Below are 16,678 nucleotides of genomic sequence, written 5' to 3' on the forward strand. Positions count from 1 at the left end.
TGGAAAAGTCAGGAGATCTTGGATTGCAAACCTATGATGGTCACGATACCTCTCTCAAATAGTTCCTCCCATACAGATTATTATTATTATTTATTATTATTTATTTATTTATATAGCACCATCAATGTACATGGTGCTGTACAGAGTAAAACAGTAAATAGCAAGACCCTGCCGCATAGGCTTACATTCTAATAAAATCATAATAAAACAATAAGGAGGGGAAGAGAATGCAAACAGGCACAGGGTAGGGTAAACAGGCACTGGGTAGGGTAAAACTAACAGTATAAAGTCAGAACAAAATCAAGTTTTAAAAGCTTTAGGAAAAAGAAAAGTTTTTAGCTGAGCTTTAAAAGCTGCGGTTGAACTTGTAGTTCTCAAATGTTCTGGAAGAGCGTTCCAGGCATAAGGGGCAGCAGAAGAAAATGGACGAAGCCGAGCAAGGGAAGTAGAGACCCTTGGGCAGGCGAGAAACATGGCATCAGAGGAGCGAAGAGCACGAGCGGGGCAATAGTGTGAGATGAGAGAGGAGAGAGAGGAAGGAGCTAGACCGTGAAAAGCTTTGTAGGTCAACAGGAGAAGTTTATATTGGATTCTGAAGTGAATTGGAAGCCAATGAATTGGAAGATCTCCCTAAGTGTTAGTGCTGTCATCTAGGAGTCAGGATTCTACTGAAATGCAGCACTTGAGGATTTGGATTTTCAACACAATTGTGAAATGTCGAATGTTGAACCTATCCGGGGGCAGGGGGTCCATTACTTCTACCAAAGAGAATAGATGCTTGATCCCAGGTTGCATCTGCAACTTGCACCTGTTTTTCAGCACCATTATAATCATAATTTTATTTGAGGAACTGCTACATTTACTAGGAGCTGTACCACATATTTATTTTATTGAGAAATCCTGGATCTAAATATTTACAATCATCTGGCACAACAGGGAGTGTGTGTGCGTGTGCCGGAGGGAACCATCACCATAAACAGGGGTGACAAGCCGGATCTCAGCCCATACAGATTCTCAGAAACTAACTACTGTGTTGTGTAAAAGCATATGAATTTAAAGGAGTTTTAATTGGCAGATGGCTTCGACATATATTGCAAGTGCTTCACATGAACAACCTCCCCACTTCCTTTCTCAATATGACAAGCGAGACATCCCTGGATATTCAGGGTTCCAATCATCCCACTGAGGAAGGAGCGAACAGAAGGTAGACAACAGTCTATGAATGGGTCACTAGGGGTAGGTGTGAACTGCGTTTCGGTTTGCTTTTGATAAGAACTTACCAAAATTTGCAAAGTTTTCCATATTTGAAAGAAAAAGAACTTGAGTTTTTTTAAAAAAAACGTGGGAGAAACCAAAACCATATATTTGTCACCCCTGGGCTTTTGGTTACTTAGCTCTTCAAAGTCTGGATTTGAATCCCTGTGTATTCAACCAGATTTTGGGTGCTGAATAAGAGCTGCCACTTTTGTCTTACCAGATTCTTCATCTTTAAGAGGTAGATGGCAGGGCAATTACGTCATGATCTTCTCCATGCTGGGAATACTCATCCCTACTGAATTTGGCCTGTTGAGATAGGTGAGAAATTAATTTCAGGTCACTTTTGATGAGTTTTCAAAATTTGCACATTTCTTCATCTCCGGGAAGTAAAGAATCTGAGATTTATTTATTTATTTAAAAAAATCGAATGCAGGGGAAAGTGAAACTGACAGATCTGTCCCGTCCCCCCCTATGGACCACTCAGGTTTCTGGGATTCTTACAGAGAATGCTGGATTAAGTGTGTTTCAACAAGCCTCTTCATATGTTCATAACCAAGCATGCCAACTCGGGATCAATTCATAGGATTTCGTTATGCCTTAAATGAAGGATAGGCAACTTGGATAGCCAGCAAAGCCAAGGGTCAGGAATGATGGGAGATTTAGTCTAAAACATCTCAGTGGAACCAGTTTGCTTACCCTTCCCTTAAGTGATATCCTGAATATGCTTTATATTTTAATCCACATTGTTGGACCACAGGGATAATCATCATCATCATCATCATCATTTATTTATTTATTTATTTATTTATTTATCATATTTATACCCCGCTCCTCAGCAAAAAAAGGCTCTCGGAGCGGCTTACACTTAGGAAAAAGACAGTCCCTGCCCTCAGGCTTACAATCTAATAAAGACATGACACACAAGGAAAAGGAGTCAAGGAGGGAGGGAGGGAGGAGAGAGAAAGAAAGAGAGAGAGAGAGAGAGAGAGAGAGAGAGAGAGAGAGAGAGAGAGAGTCCAGCAGGAGCAGGCCCCTATGTTACTTCTGCCTGCTCCTGTCCCCTCGGTCCTTCTTCTTCCCCACAGGGCCAAGATGGCAGTTTGCCCTGAGGGGGGGGGGGAAGAGTCCAGCAGGAGCAGGCCCCGATGTTACTTCTGCCTGCTTCTGTCCCCTCGGTCCTTCTTCTTCCCCACAGGGCCAAGATGGCAGTTTGCCCTGTGGGGGGGGGAAGAGTCCAGCAGGAGCAGGCCCCGATGTTACTTCAAATGATATCATCATCATATCTTGAACACACAAAGTCAAACAAACCTTGCTTTAACTCTCCCCTGATGTAAATATAAAAAGTGATTTGGTGAACCACTTTGGGATCTGCTACCAGAGGCAAGTATGGAGAGAACCTAAATGCTTTGCATAGCTCTGAACATCGTAGCAAAATGCAACTATAGATTAATTTGTTACTTACAAAAAGAGCACAAACATCAAGTTCAACCACCAGAGAGCTTCGGCTATTGGGTGGTATAAAAATGCAATAAATAAATAAATAAATAAATAATTGCAACCACCAGTATGTGATCAAGTTCTGTACTCACTCTGTTGTCAAACCTGTGGTTTCAGACATAATACTGGTAACAGAGAAATAATATTTTGACAGCAATACAATTTATAGAGAAATGGAGGAGGAAGAGTTTTTCCAGCGAACATGTCACAAGACATATCCAAAGTGTGAGATACTACCTGACACTCTAGTAGGATGTATGAACCACCACCACCCCAAGTCGGTCACGGAGAAATCTAGTGTTCTTGGGACTCAGCGGATTTCTCCAGAGCCCCTGCCACGTCTTCCAGATTTTGCACTGTTTTCTCTTTAAACAGGGCAAGATATGCCCATTGTGGCTGCAATTAGTCTATCTTGGGCCAATTATGACAATAATTAGCGTATTTTATTTATTTATTTATTTATTTATAGCATTTTTATACCGCCCAACAGCTGAAGCTCCCTGGGCGGTTCACAAAAATGCCATTCGTGGCTGTAAAGCACTCTGTTATACCTAAATTGTGGCCACTCTTTATGTAGAACTATGCACTTTATGGCCACAAATGGTGTAAATTATATTAATTACGTCCATAATTTGCCCAAGGTACACTAATTGCAGCCACAATTGGCATATTGTGCCCTGTTTAAAGAGGGGGAAACGCCATACCCGGATTATGGTGGGGGAGGGGTTCCCACTTGAAACGCCTCCAGCTATGGAAGTTTCCCGAAGATGAGCTGCACAGGTGCAGAGCCCATGTGTGTGAAGCACAGAGACCACGAAGAAGAACACTAATTGCAGCCACAATTGGCATATTGTGCCCTGTTTAAAGAGGGGAAAACGCCATGCAAAATCCAGAGGATGCACTGGCAAGGAAAGCCAGTCCGCCCTGGCCTCTGCAGGTTGGATTCTTAGGAATCTGCCCTCATTCGGGTCCATGTCAAAATTCTCCAGCTTCCCTACACTCTAGCATACTCCAATATGCAGTGATTTGCCCCATGCATCTGGGGGATTGGAATGGGTTTTCCTCTATATGATTGAGCTGTGCGCCTGCCTGCTCATTCTCTCTATTTAAAACCCTTATACATCACCCTTTGTGGTATTAGTTTTCACATCCATCAAAGTAAAAGCAGCAGGCCTACAAGCAAATTACTAACAAGTTCAGCAATAAGATGAATATTCCTGGGTACGTTTTAAATGCTTTTTGGATGTTGCTTAGAGTTAGGAAGAAGTGCAGACCTATTTTCTTGCTTGGCTCTCCTGCTCCTATCTAGGAATGTCCCTGCCCACCTGGTGCCAATACATTTAAATTGTGGCTAGCCTCTTATGCCCCAGACCTGAGTGGAAAGATTTCAGGCTTGCAGGATCAACTGCATTCTTTTTTTTAACTAGAACCCTATGATGCACCAACTGGGGTCTGATGCAAAATCCATATAGAATTCTGAGCTTTGTACTAGTGTACAAAGCCCTAAACAACTTGGGACCAGGATACCTGAGGAAGTGTCTTCTCCCTTACCAACCTGCCTGGTCACTGAGCCCATCAGAGCGCATGCTCCTGGTGGGTCCGACTGGAGTCCACCAGGAGAAGAGCCTTCAATGTGGTGGCCCCCTTCTTATGGAATTCCCTGCCTTCGGAGGTGAGGCAGATGACAACACTGTATTGCTTCTGGTGCTATCTGAAAACGTATTTGTTTCAGGAAGCTTTCCCTGAATGACTGCCCACGTTTTCATCAGACATATCAACTCCTGGATGCATCAAGAGATGTTCCCTGCATTGCAGCAGAGACCTTTTGTTGGTTCTTGGACAGAAGGGATATTGACTCTTATCCACAATTGCTTTCCCTTAATTATTTGGCAGAAGGAGAGGGGGAAAAACAAATCACAAACCCATAAAATTAGGAATTGCAAGCAAACTTGGGCTAGATCTACACTACTGCTTTATAGCAGTATTGAAGTGCACTGATAGCTGTTGGGGTGCAGGACACATTCCATATACCACTTTCATTGTGTTATTTCTAATAATAATAATAATAATAATAATAATAATAATAATAATAATAATAATAATTCCACATTCACAATAATTTGACTCAAGGAGCATCATCACACAGGGGGAAATCATGTTTGCTTACTGTCGCTTCTCCACCTGTGCATTTGTCCCTCATTACTTCCTCTTTTGAAAGAGAAAGTAAAAAACCTGCATGAGGCCCATTCAGTGGGCTGTTTTGATCCCGCTGCTTCTCCTGCACACAGCAAGAGATAGTGGCAACTTCCATCTTTAAAGCTAAGTCGGACTTCCAGGGGGTTTTTTGTAGCGCAAAGAAGGCTAAAAGGGGTGGGAGGCAAATGACATCATGAGAGGGACTTGCAAAAATCCATGAGTGCCCAGTAATGAGTGTGCAATAAAGCAGTCGTCTGATGGAGTTCAAGTTGCAGATCTGGCCTGGCAGATGACTGGGAGAAACTGAGAGTTGAAGGTGGCACAACAGAGGTAGAATTGCTCATGTTATGCTCATGGGTGTTTCTATTTAATCAGTTTTGTATCACTCCAAAAGCCTACAAGCAGAACCTGTTTGACCGGAAATGATTCTGGGCAAAAAGGAATGTCCAAATTGTGGGGGGGCTAGGATGGGGAGAAGGAACTATTTCTCCCATTGATCCAGTTGTGAAGTGCTGCAGCAAGATTGGGGAGACCTGGATTCAGATCACGAAGTCAGCTTGTTAGTAAGGGTGGCCCTGTGTCTTCCTTTACAGAGGACAGTTCGCTGTTTGAAGGGCTGCCAGGGGATAATTTTCTATTTGAATGCAGACTCTGTTTGAAGGACAGTCTGGTCCAAGCCTGGTTTAAAGATCCAGAACCATCAGAAGGGAGGGTAGCAGGAACTTTGAAGTAGAATCATAGAATAGTAGGGTTGGAAGAGGCCTATAAGACCTATAGAGTCCAACCCCCTGCTCATTGCAGGAATCCGCCTTAAAGCATACCTGACAGATGATTATCCAGCTGCATCTTGGGGCATGGCTAGACAGGGCGATATCGCGGTGATTGTCCCGGGATCGTCCCTGTGCGTCCACATGATGCACAGGGCATCCGGGGAGCAGGGAGGGACAATCCCTTCCTTGGCCCGGGATATTGCCCTACCAATAAATTCAAATCTTTCCACAGTCTCGGGATGATCAAAATGGCGGCCACAACATCCTCTTCCTCCTGGGACATCGCGCACCATGTGTAGACAAGGGGGATGATCTTGCAATCATAAAATTGCAAGATCATACCCCTCCAATTCCCTCGTTTAGCCATGCCCTTGAATGCCTCTAGTGTGGGAGAGCCCATGACCTCCCTAGGTAACCCATCAAGTAACCCATCAATACTCAGCCCCTGAACAGCAGACTGAGCAGTAAGCACACAGGTCACCTGGTGGTCACAGCCTTCCCCACTAGAGTGAGATACAGACTTTCCATGCACATTACAACCATGATGTTTAAATCTGCATCTATAAATCTAAATGAACATATGCAAATTTTATGCATATCTGTATTCTCTTTTGTCCTCTTTTTTGGCAATGCATTTTTCTCTATTTTGGCAATGTGCAAGTGAACATCCTATTTTTGGTTGCCTTTGGGCTAGCTGCTACGTCTTGATCTAATCTAACAGGGTTGTGGTAAGGATTAAAACAACAGCAGTTGAGGGGGGGGGAGGTTATGTATACCACCTGAAGCCCTTTGCAGAAAAGGAAGTTTTTTGTTTTTCTCTTAAATTACGTAGCCATAATACCAGGACTTCAGGTCACCCAATGAAGCTGGGGCCAGGGGAAAATATAGGTTCAGAACAAGCAGGAAGATCTGTGCTACTTCATAGGATGCATAATTGATGTGGAATTTGCTGCCACAGGATGTGACAGTGATCAGCAGTTTGGGCAGAATACATCGGGGAAGGGCGCAAAACATTCTTCTGCCCATGTCTCCCTCCCCAGGACGTGCCCCCACTGTACACGGATGCTCCATCTGCGAGACTGGAAGAAGGGGAAATGCAGGGCTAAGGGCCTTTGCAACTCGAGACTTTTGCATATGCAACATGTATTCATACTGGAGCGTCATCACACAGGGGGAAATTGCAATTGCTTAGCATCGCTTCTCCGCCTGCGCATTTGTTCCTCATTACTTCCTCTTTTGAAAGAGGAAGTAAACAACGTGCACGTGGACCATTCAGTGGGCCGCTTTGATCCCGCTGCTTCTCCTGCACACAGCAGGAGTGACCAGCAACTTCCGTCTTTAAAATAAATCAGACTTCCCGGGGTGTTTTCTTTTTCTTTTTCTTTTGTGGCATGAAGAAGGCTAGAAGGGGCAGGAGAAACATCTGGTGTACTGCAATTTGTGGGGGGAAATAACACATCAGTTACAAGTATTACAAGGTAAAGATGAGCCACAAAGGTTTAGTGTTATATTTTGGAAATTCATTTTACACACAATTGATTCTAAGCTGATGAGACATATGTCAAACATAGCTAAGGAGATATGGGCTGTATAAATGGTATGAAATTTCTGATATAGAATAAATTTATAGTAAATTTATAATAATTTCAAGACTTTAAAAGATAATAAGGGGGATAAGATGCACTCGATTAATTTTTTTAAAAAAAATATTTTCTTATTTATTTATTATTATTATTATTTACTTTGGGGGAGTTATATTATAATATAATATATTTCATTATGCTATAATGTTTATGGTATGCTGCATACATGAACATCCTTAACAAAAACATTAAAGGAAAAAAAAGATGGGGCAGGAGGAGACCAGGAGGCAGCTGACGCCGTGAGAGGGACTCGTGAAAATCCGTGAGTGCCCAGTAACGAGCGTGCAATAAAACGCTCATCTGATGGAGCTCTTGGAGAAGGAGCTCACAAAGGCATTTGAATTATTGTGCCCAGAGATTAATAGGCAGCTGGTGCCACTAACAGACCCCAAGACATCAGGGATTCTCTTTCTCTCTCACTGGCCAGATCTATACCAGGCAGGATATGACAGTTTGAAAACTGTATGGAGTGTGTCCTAGGCCCCAACAGTTGTCACTACTGTTATAAACTGTTTTAAAGCAGTGGTGTAGATCCTCCCCACCCCACCCACCCACCCACCCCCCCTCTCTCTCTCTCTCTCTCTCTCTCTCTCTCTCTCTCTCTCTCTCTCTCTCTCTCTCTCTCTCTCACACACACACACACACACACACACACACACACACACACCAGTAAGCCCTGGCTTTTCCTAGCAAAGCTGGGTTTGAATTGTGAAAGAATTTTAAGGGGATCTCAAAAGTGGTTTCCGGAGCGTCACGAGAACCAGCTGTTTAGGAAGAAAAAGACAAAATCTTGTATGTGCTTGGCATCAGCTACTCAAATGTGTCTTGGAGAGAGAGCAAGCACTGCTTGTAATTTTGGAAGAGGCACACAGAGGCGGCATGGGCCAAGATCACAAGTGCATATTAAAGTGCTTGAATTTAGTTCATTTGGGAACGTTCCCCTGTGTTAGGTGATGTGCCTCAGCACTAGGAATGGCCCTGCCATGAGTCAGAGGCAAGGATCTACACTACTCTTTAAAATGGTTTATAACAGTAATGACAAGTGTTGGAGCCCAGGACATCCACGCCATATACAGTTTTCAAACCGTTTTCAAAGTGTCATATCTTGCTTGGTGTAGATCTGGCCCAAGCGAGATAGCTGTCATAGGCATCTGATTTGGGAGTGTCACAAAAAGGCAGCAAATTGTCATTTAATTGATTATGATTCTATTGTTTAATGCCAAGGAGGGAGGAGGAGGGGCTTGTGGGATTTTCTGCCTGGGGTACCAAATGGGGCTAACTTGGCTTACCTTGACTTCTATACACCTTGGCTTTGTGGGGAGGGGGGACAGGGTTACCATTTGATGCTCCTCCTCAGGCAGCAAAAAATATTGTGTTGACTCTAATGAACACTATTCACAACTTATGCTATTTGTGACTTCCAGCTAGCATGGGAGAAAGCACTCTCCCCACCTGGTTTGGACTGTCCTGCATTTAGACTCAGATGGAAACCCAAACAAATCCTTTTAGTCTGCCCCACCACCATTTTCCCTTCATTGTCCCTCACTGGGTTTTTTTCTTTTTCTTTTAATCTTCGTTATATCTCTTTTTTTCAGTCCAATGAAGATGGGCTAAATATAGACTGAAAAAGTCAAAGAAAAAAAATCAAACACAACCAATTCAGTTAGGGTGCATAGATGACAGAATTGCAAAACTGCTCAGCTGAAATTAATTTCTCTAGTAGATCAGCAAAATCTTATAATGATCTGGAGGGTCTTGGATCTGGCATGTACCACATTACAATAAAAGATTCAGGTTTCTCATAACCTTTAACAAACTTCATCTGCTGCGTAAGCTTCTCCATTAATAAGTGATCCCAAAGTCTCTGAAACAAAGCCTTGATTGAAAAGTCCGCTGAACTTTTCTACTGGTTTAAAATGGTTGCTTTTGCTACTACTAAAGACTGTAAAATAAAGTATTTATGTAGGGTAGAGAATTAACACTTTGGGAAAAAATATCCAGAATTGAAGTATGGAAGGGGCTTTTCTACACGTGGCATTTATTGTGCACTTGTCATTCCCTGCTCGCAGATGTTTATTGATTCTTTAGACAATGTCGTGATCCTCCAGTTTCACTTCTGTGTTTAACCAGTACTTTTGGCAAAAACATTTTCGAGTAGGAAAAATGTGGCATTCAATTGTGAAAGCAGAAGTACGATTTCTTCCTGTCTATTTGCACTATTTTGCTACACCACAGTGCCACCTAGAGGTTATGTAGCAAAAAAGCAAGAAATGGGATGCTTGTCGTGTAATGCTCAGATTTTAATTCTGAGACAAAACTGAAGGCAAATGCAGAGGATTAACAGCCTGGTGTAGAAAAGCTATTGGTGGAGTTTTATTTGGCCATATTGTTAATGTCTTTGAAGACATTTGCTGAAAAAGCCTCTACCAGAGGACCCCCCTCTCTGCTCTCTAGTGAAACTGATGGGGTTTCCCCAGCCACACCTCTGTACAGAAAAGGGAGGTTAAATGTGTATGTATGCAGCTCCGTTCAGAAGACACCTTAAACCACGGCTTTAACCATGGTGGTTAAGCCAGAAATCCAGACTGTGTTCAAAAGACACCTTAAACCATAGTTTAACCATGGTGAATAAAACGAAAAGCCTTATTCACTGTGGTTAAAGCCATGGTTTAAGGTGTCTTCTGAACACAGCCTGGCTTTCTGGCTTAACCACCATGGTTAAAGCCAAGGTTTAATGTGTCTTCTGAACAGGCCCTGCATGTAGTACAGGATGGGTGCGTGGGTGGGAAAGACGGGATCCTTTTCCAAATGCATGCAACTCCTTACAAAAATACTAGTAGTAGTATAGTGGGAGGAGGGTGAAGCTAGATGTGATGTAAAATGCATCTTTGCACAGATCAATTGCTCTGTAGGAAGTATTGCAGGAAAGGGGGACAGGTGAGGAAGACTTCAAGGTGTGCTTAATCTGGAAACCCCCATCCTAGACACATCCATCTCCCATTAGATAACCTATACTATCAATCACCTTGCATGGGAAGGATTCCAGAAAGCAGAAAGGGTTAGGCAAGGATAGCACTGGGTACCTGTCCTGTTCCACCTGGACTCTCCCCCCACCACACACACACTACAGGACCATCGACAATCAGCTGCCCTGATCCTGATGACTTTTTAATATGTTCATTTTGATTATTGCAATTTTAGCAATATTTATTTACTTGATTTCTAAAATGTATAAACCACCCTTCATCCACAAGGGATCCCAGGGTAGGGCACACGACACCAAAATGACAGGTAAACAAATCCAATATAAAAAGCATACAGCCTACATGGCAAAACGCAAATTGAAATGGCAACTTTTCAATCAGAATAAAACATTTCAACCATCTCAAGCCAAATAAAAACACAACCACCAATTCCATTCATATTTTTTTTAAAAAAAAAGATGTTAAGTTGCTTAGGCAAAAAGATACATTTTAATTTGGCACGGAAAAGAAAGCAAAGTTGGCTCCAATCGAATCTCCTTTTAATATAGTTTGATGTTACTTGTAAGCCGCCTTGGAAGGCTGGGATATAAATAAATGAAATAAATGAACAGTGCTGTGCTTCAGATTCAATACAACTGTTTTGCAAGTCTCCCCCCTCCCTCCCCCCTCCCTCCCCCACCTCTCCACCTCTCCCTCTCTCTCACACACACACACACACTCACACACACACACCAAAGACACAGGCAATGATGTTTTTATTCAGGGAGGCCTTTGGCATATAAGCTGGTCAGTTGTTGTTGGTGTTTTTAATTGGCTTGTGCTATGTATTTATTTGAGTGATGTGTTTTTAATTGTTTCTTAATTAGTTGTTATGTGAAGTTTCAACTGAGATTTTGTTTTTATCTGCATTTTAGGGTCAGTGTTGAGTGTCATTTGGGGACAGAGAGTTGGCATAGAAATTAAATAGATTTTAAAAAAAACAAGAAACAAGAAACAAGAAACACACAAAACTCCATAAGCCTATATGCATCATTTGATGGGAAACGTAGGTAGGAGGGTGCTGTTGCAGCTGTATCCTGCTTGTGGGTTCCTGGTTGGCCACTGTGTGAACAGAGTGCTGGACTAGATGGACCCTTGGTCTGATCCGGCAGGGCCCTTCTTATGTTCTTAACACAGGAAGGCTAAAATGTAGTTAAAATGGCCATTTCTACCTTGATAAAAGCATATTTAAAGCAACATTGCTGTCTCTCACACATGCACACCAGCAGCAGGAGAGACGCTCAAAAGCCCTTTAAGGGCCAAATTACGCATGGAATGGCATATCCAAAATCAAATGTCCCAGATGTCTTTTTTCCGACTTCAGAGCAGCCACAAACAGCATGGTAGATGGGATCCAGCCCTATACAATCTGTACTTCAATAATATAGATCGGAGGCGAGCAGATTTCAGGCTTGCATGATCTACTTTCTTTTTTTACTAGAACCCTAAGATTCACTAACCAGCACCTGGTGCAAAAGACATACACTTAGAATTAAAGAATTCTGAGCCCAGGAATTTTGCTTTGAGGCCCAGAAAAGAACGGAGCAAGCAGTCCATCCACGCAAAGGTCCAAGGCTGGGAACGCCCAGACTTTCTTCATTTCAGCAGCATAATCGAAGGCAGGGCAGAGTCATTTCATTGCTGCTATTGTTAAACTACTGGGAGCCAGAAATCCTTGCTGATGGACTGTAAAATCATCTAAAGATCGGACAGTAGATCCAAACCTACCTCCTGCCCATGCCTGGGATAGATCATGCAGTGTTGTTTGTTGGTTTAGTGTGTGTGTGTGTGCGTGCGTGCGTGCGTGCACACACGCATGTGTAGGAAGGGGGGGTTCCTACGAGATTAGAAGTTTGAACATCCCAAAAGGAAGCAAACATTTATTTATTTATTTTATATACTGCCCAATAGCCAAAGCTCTCTAGGCAGTTTACAAAAGTTAAAAACAGTGAACATTAAAAAGTATACAAAATTTAAAACCGTCAAAAACATAAAAACAACAGTATAAAAACAACGGTATCCATTTAAAAACAACAGTTCTGAGGTCCGTTAAAAACAAACTTAGCATAGTTAAATGCAGTTAAATGCCTGGGAGAAGAGAAAAGTCTTGACCTGGTGCCGAAAAGATAACAATGTTGGCGCCAGGTGAGCCTCATTGGGGAGATCATTCCATAATTGGGGGGGCAACCACTGAAAAGGCCCTCTCCCTTGTTGCCATCCTCCGAGCTTCCCTCGGAGTAGGCACGCAGAGGAAGACCTTAGATATCGAGCGCAGTGTACGGGTAGGTTCATGTCAGGAGAGGCGCTCCATCAGGTATTGTGGTCCCAAACCGTGTAAGGCTTTATAGGTTAAAACCAGCACTTTGAATTGGGCTCCGAAGCATATAGACAGCCAATGCAAGTGGGCCAGAATTGGTGTTATATGTTCAAACCTCCTTGCTCCAGTTATCAATCTGGCCGCTGCATTTTGTACAAGCTGCAGCTTCTAAACCATCTTCAAAGGCTGCCCCACATAGAGGGCATTGCAGTAATCTAATTTGGAGGTTACCAGAGTATGGACAATTGAAGCTAGGTTATCCACCTGAGCCTCAAGTGACAGAGATGGTTCTAGGAGAACCCCCAAGCTATGAACCTGCTCCTTCAGGGGGAGTGCAACCCCATCCAGAACAGGTTGAACACCCACCATCTGGTCAGAAGAACCACCCACCAGCAGCATCTCAGTCTTGTCTGGATTGAGTTTCAGATTATTAGCCTTCATCCAGTCCATTGTTGCAGCCAGGCAACACCAGATAATGGTGACTTGTGGGCTTTTGTCTGCTATACTGAAAGTGAGTCGCTTTGCTGTTTAGGACAGGGGAAGGCATCCTGGTGCCCTGCAGATGTTTCGGATTACAACTCCAAAACAGAGCCAATGTGGCACAGAGGTTAGGGTGTTGGACTGGGACTCAGGAGATCTGAGTTCTACTCCCCACTTGGCCATGAAGCTCATTAGGTGACTTTCAGCCAAACACTGACTTTCAGCCTAACCTAGGGTTATTGTAAGGATAAAAACGGGAGGACCATGTAAGCCGCCTTGCAAGAGGAAAATAGGTGAGATATAGAAATAATAATAAATGCAAAACTTGTTGCCAATGGTCAAGGATTCTGGGAGTTGTAATCAAAGACATCTGGAAGGTACCAAGTTGCATACTCCTGGCTTGGGGTTTTCAGCTAACAATCCTGTAAACTCTTCTTTGTATAACCTTTACATAATGCATTAGTGCTACATGTAACCTAGGTAGGGAGGACGTCGGGAGTGGAGGATTCTTTTCAACTTAGAGGCCTGGACTGTGGGTACTTAGCCCTCGTTAGGAGCAGTTAAATTTTAAAAGCAAGATAGAATTACACAGGCTCGCCTGAGTGATCAAATCATCTTCATCATGGAAAAGTCCATGGATCTCAGCTGCTTTCGTTTAAATCAAAAAGGAAATGTGGTTCAGAAGGATCTGCTCTCTCATCTCAAAAGAGTTTTATGTATTTAATTTCCTTTGGAGTAAAATAAAAAGTGACCCAGAAGGGAACAGGAGGGTGGGGGAGAGAAGAGAGGGACAAAGCACATGCTAGGCCAGCCATCTGATGGTGCAGCCTCAACCTGAAGGGTTTCCAGCTGAAGCAAAGGGAGGACAATCTTCATGCAGCTAGCATATCCTACATCTCAATTTGGAAAGGGCTACTGTAGCTCAGTGGCAGAGCCTTTGCTTTGCATGCAGAAGGTCCCAGGTTCAATTCCTGGTAACTCTAGAAAGGGTTAGGAAAGAATTTTGCCTGAAACCCTGGCGAGCCATTGCTGCCAGTTAGGGTCAACAAGGGATGCACAACCTGGATACGGCTCACAGCGAGTCCCCATCTGGCTTACCAGCTTCTCCCCACAGCCTTCCCCACCCAGTGGGGAAAGTCTCTTCTCTACCGTCACTATAGGCAGTACTGGGGAAATGTTCTAACTAGGTACAAGGCAGCTTCCTCTGTTGCTAACTTTCCAGAAGATAGGAACATAAGCCCCTGAAACCGTCTAAACAAACAGTTATTTGTCAAAACTGTTCATCAATCGTACCATTTTCACCTGCAGGCCGGAAAACTGTATGATCACATATTGTATTTCTTACCTCAGCTCTCTGACCAGAGGATGCTCAAAGTGGTACACAGCACACCGGCTTACAATGAAGCCGTCAAGGTGGAATCAAAGCACAATGGCATTTTTAAAAAACAACTCTCTTCTCCCCCAACACATAAAGAAAGAAAGCATTTCAGGGGAAAGAGTTCTAGCTTAATCTTTTTCTTGCCGTGCTGGTTTTCCATGGGCGAGCATACAACCCTGCAGTCCAAAATCATGATGAACTAGTTGCCTAGAGAACATCAAATGGAAGCATCCATTGTGCTTATTGTTGGGGTGGGTGGGGCGCATGCCAGTGCTACCTCAATACCCCCCTCCTTCAGTGAGTCCATTGTTTCACCCCCATTTTTGCTATTTCTCCTTCTCTTCATTATTATTATTATTATTATTATTATTATTATTATTATTATTATTATTATTATTTCTTACCCGCCTCTCCATTTTGATCAAGGCGGGGAACAACAGTAAATATAAAATACATAAAACTGAATTAAAACATAATATACACTGTTAAAACATCCTAAAAACATCCTAAAATTCCACTAGATAGGCCTTCCAGAAGAGATCAGTCTTTATAGCTTTCTTGAATGCTAAAAGACTGTTAAGTTGACGAGTCTCCTCTGGCAGGCCATCCCACAGTCTGGGAGCAGCAGAAGAGAAGGTCCTCTGGGTAATACCCATCAGCCTAACTTTGACTGACTGAAGTAGATTCTTCCCAGAGGACCTGAGTGTGTGGGGCGGATTGTACGGGAGAAGGGGATCCCGCAGGTAGCCTGGATCCAAACCATGTAGGGCTTTAAAGGTGATAACCAACATTTTATACTTTGCCCAGAAACTCATCATTGCTACCACTTATTTGCGTGGCAGGCAGAGAGCCAGTGAGCAAGTAGGCCGTAGCATCTGCTGCTTCTCCTGGGCCAGAGCAAGGGGCAGGTGAACTAGCAGGTTCCAATGGTGAAGAGGAGGAGAAACTCCAGGAGGATCTTGCCAGGGGGTCCTTGCTGGAGTGTGGGCCCTTGGCAGGTGTCCAGATATACCTACCCTTGACATACATAACTTGAGGGGTGGGGGTTGGTCATGGTGGTATTTTATTGCATCCAATAGAGAGAAGGAATGAAGAATTCTCCCATAGGACAGATTATTGCTCATGTCACGTGCAAACAGCCCTGTGGGTGGCCAGTTCGAATTTGGTACTGATTTTTTTCCCCTCCCTGGGTTTCTATTTGTGTAGGTCCACTCAGGAAGAAGGTTGGCTTGCACCATGCTTCTGCCTCACCCAAGAGCAGCCATAGACAATCGACTCAGAGAAACTCAGGGCCCGCGCTCTCATGCTTCTCCATCACCAGCTCCAAACAAGACCAACAGCATCATCTTGGGGGATGGAAGAGGGTGGAAAAGAGAGAACCCGACTTGGATCCAGGATGGAGAATCGAGACTTGTCCAACTTTGCTCTGGGCAGGCTTGCGTACATACTGGGGCAGCAATCCAAAGCAGCAGGAATGGACTGACTTTGCTTGTAACAAGCTGATCTCCAAATGTCTATATAGAACTCTTTTGAGGAGCTAATTTATTTTTGTTTTGTTTTTGAATTTGCAGGTGTTGAGAATTTTTTTATTTTATTTTCGCTTTGGCCTGCCGCTTTCCACTTTCCAAAAGGTTTTCCCTTCACCTCGTCTACGTCGCTTTCTTACGGGATGAAGCTCAAGATCATCCTTCTACCAAACCTGCACTAAAGGCCCAAACTGACAAGACTCAACACCTATCTGCCCCAACCAGCATGGCCAATAGTCAGGGATGATGGGAGTTGTAGTCTACCAACATCTAGCGGGCCACAGGTTCCCCTATCCTGGTTTAAACCCTCTTGAAGTGACTCCCCACCCCTACTTCATCCAGGGCTTTATCTCAAAATGTTAGGAGGCCCTCCTCCCTCCCAAGAGTGATGGCAAATTAGGGTGACTCATCAGCAGGAGAAACATCCTGCATGTGATCAGGAGCTGCTCATGTTTGGGGGTTCAATCGTGGTCCTGGAAAAAGTTTCCATCCAGAGCCCCAGCCTGGTGAGGCCTGGTTTGTATTAAATCTTGGCTTCAACCTACTTATCTCAAGTCAGCCCAAACAGCAGCTTTAGATGAGACCTCTGGG

General features: G+C 43.5%; 1 protein-coding gene across 1 annotated transcript in view; it reads left to right on the forward strand.

Moving 5' to 3' along the window:
• LOC134396535 (twist-related protein 2-like) overlaps positions 1 to 16,410 on the forward strand; it is a 34,852-nt gene extending 18,442 nt beyond the window's left edge. The window contains exon 2 of the mRNA XM_063123051.1: positions 15,768 to 16,410. The gene's annotated coding sequence lies outside the window, so the exon portion shown is untranslated. The remainder of the gene's footprint in view (positions 1 to 15,767) is intronic.
• Positions 16,411 to 16,678: the final 268 nt, after the last annotated feature.

Source organism: Elgaria multicarinata, chromosome 3 (genome assembly GCF_023053635.1).
Source record: "Elgaria multicarinata webbii isolate HBS135686 ecotype San Diego chromosome 3, rElgMul1.1.pri, whole genome shotgun sequence".
NCBI lineage: Eukaryota > Metazoa > Chordata > Lepidosauria > Squamata > Anguidae > Elgaria > Elgaria multicarinata.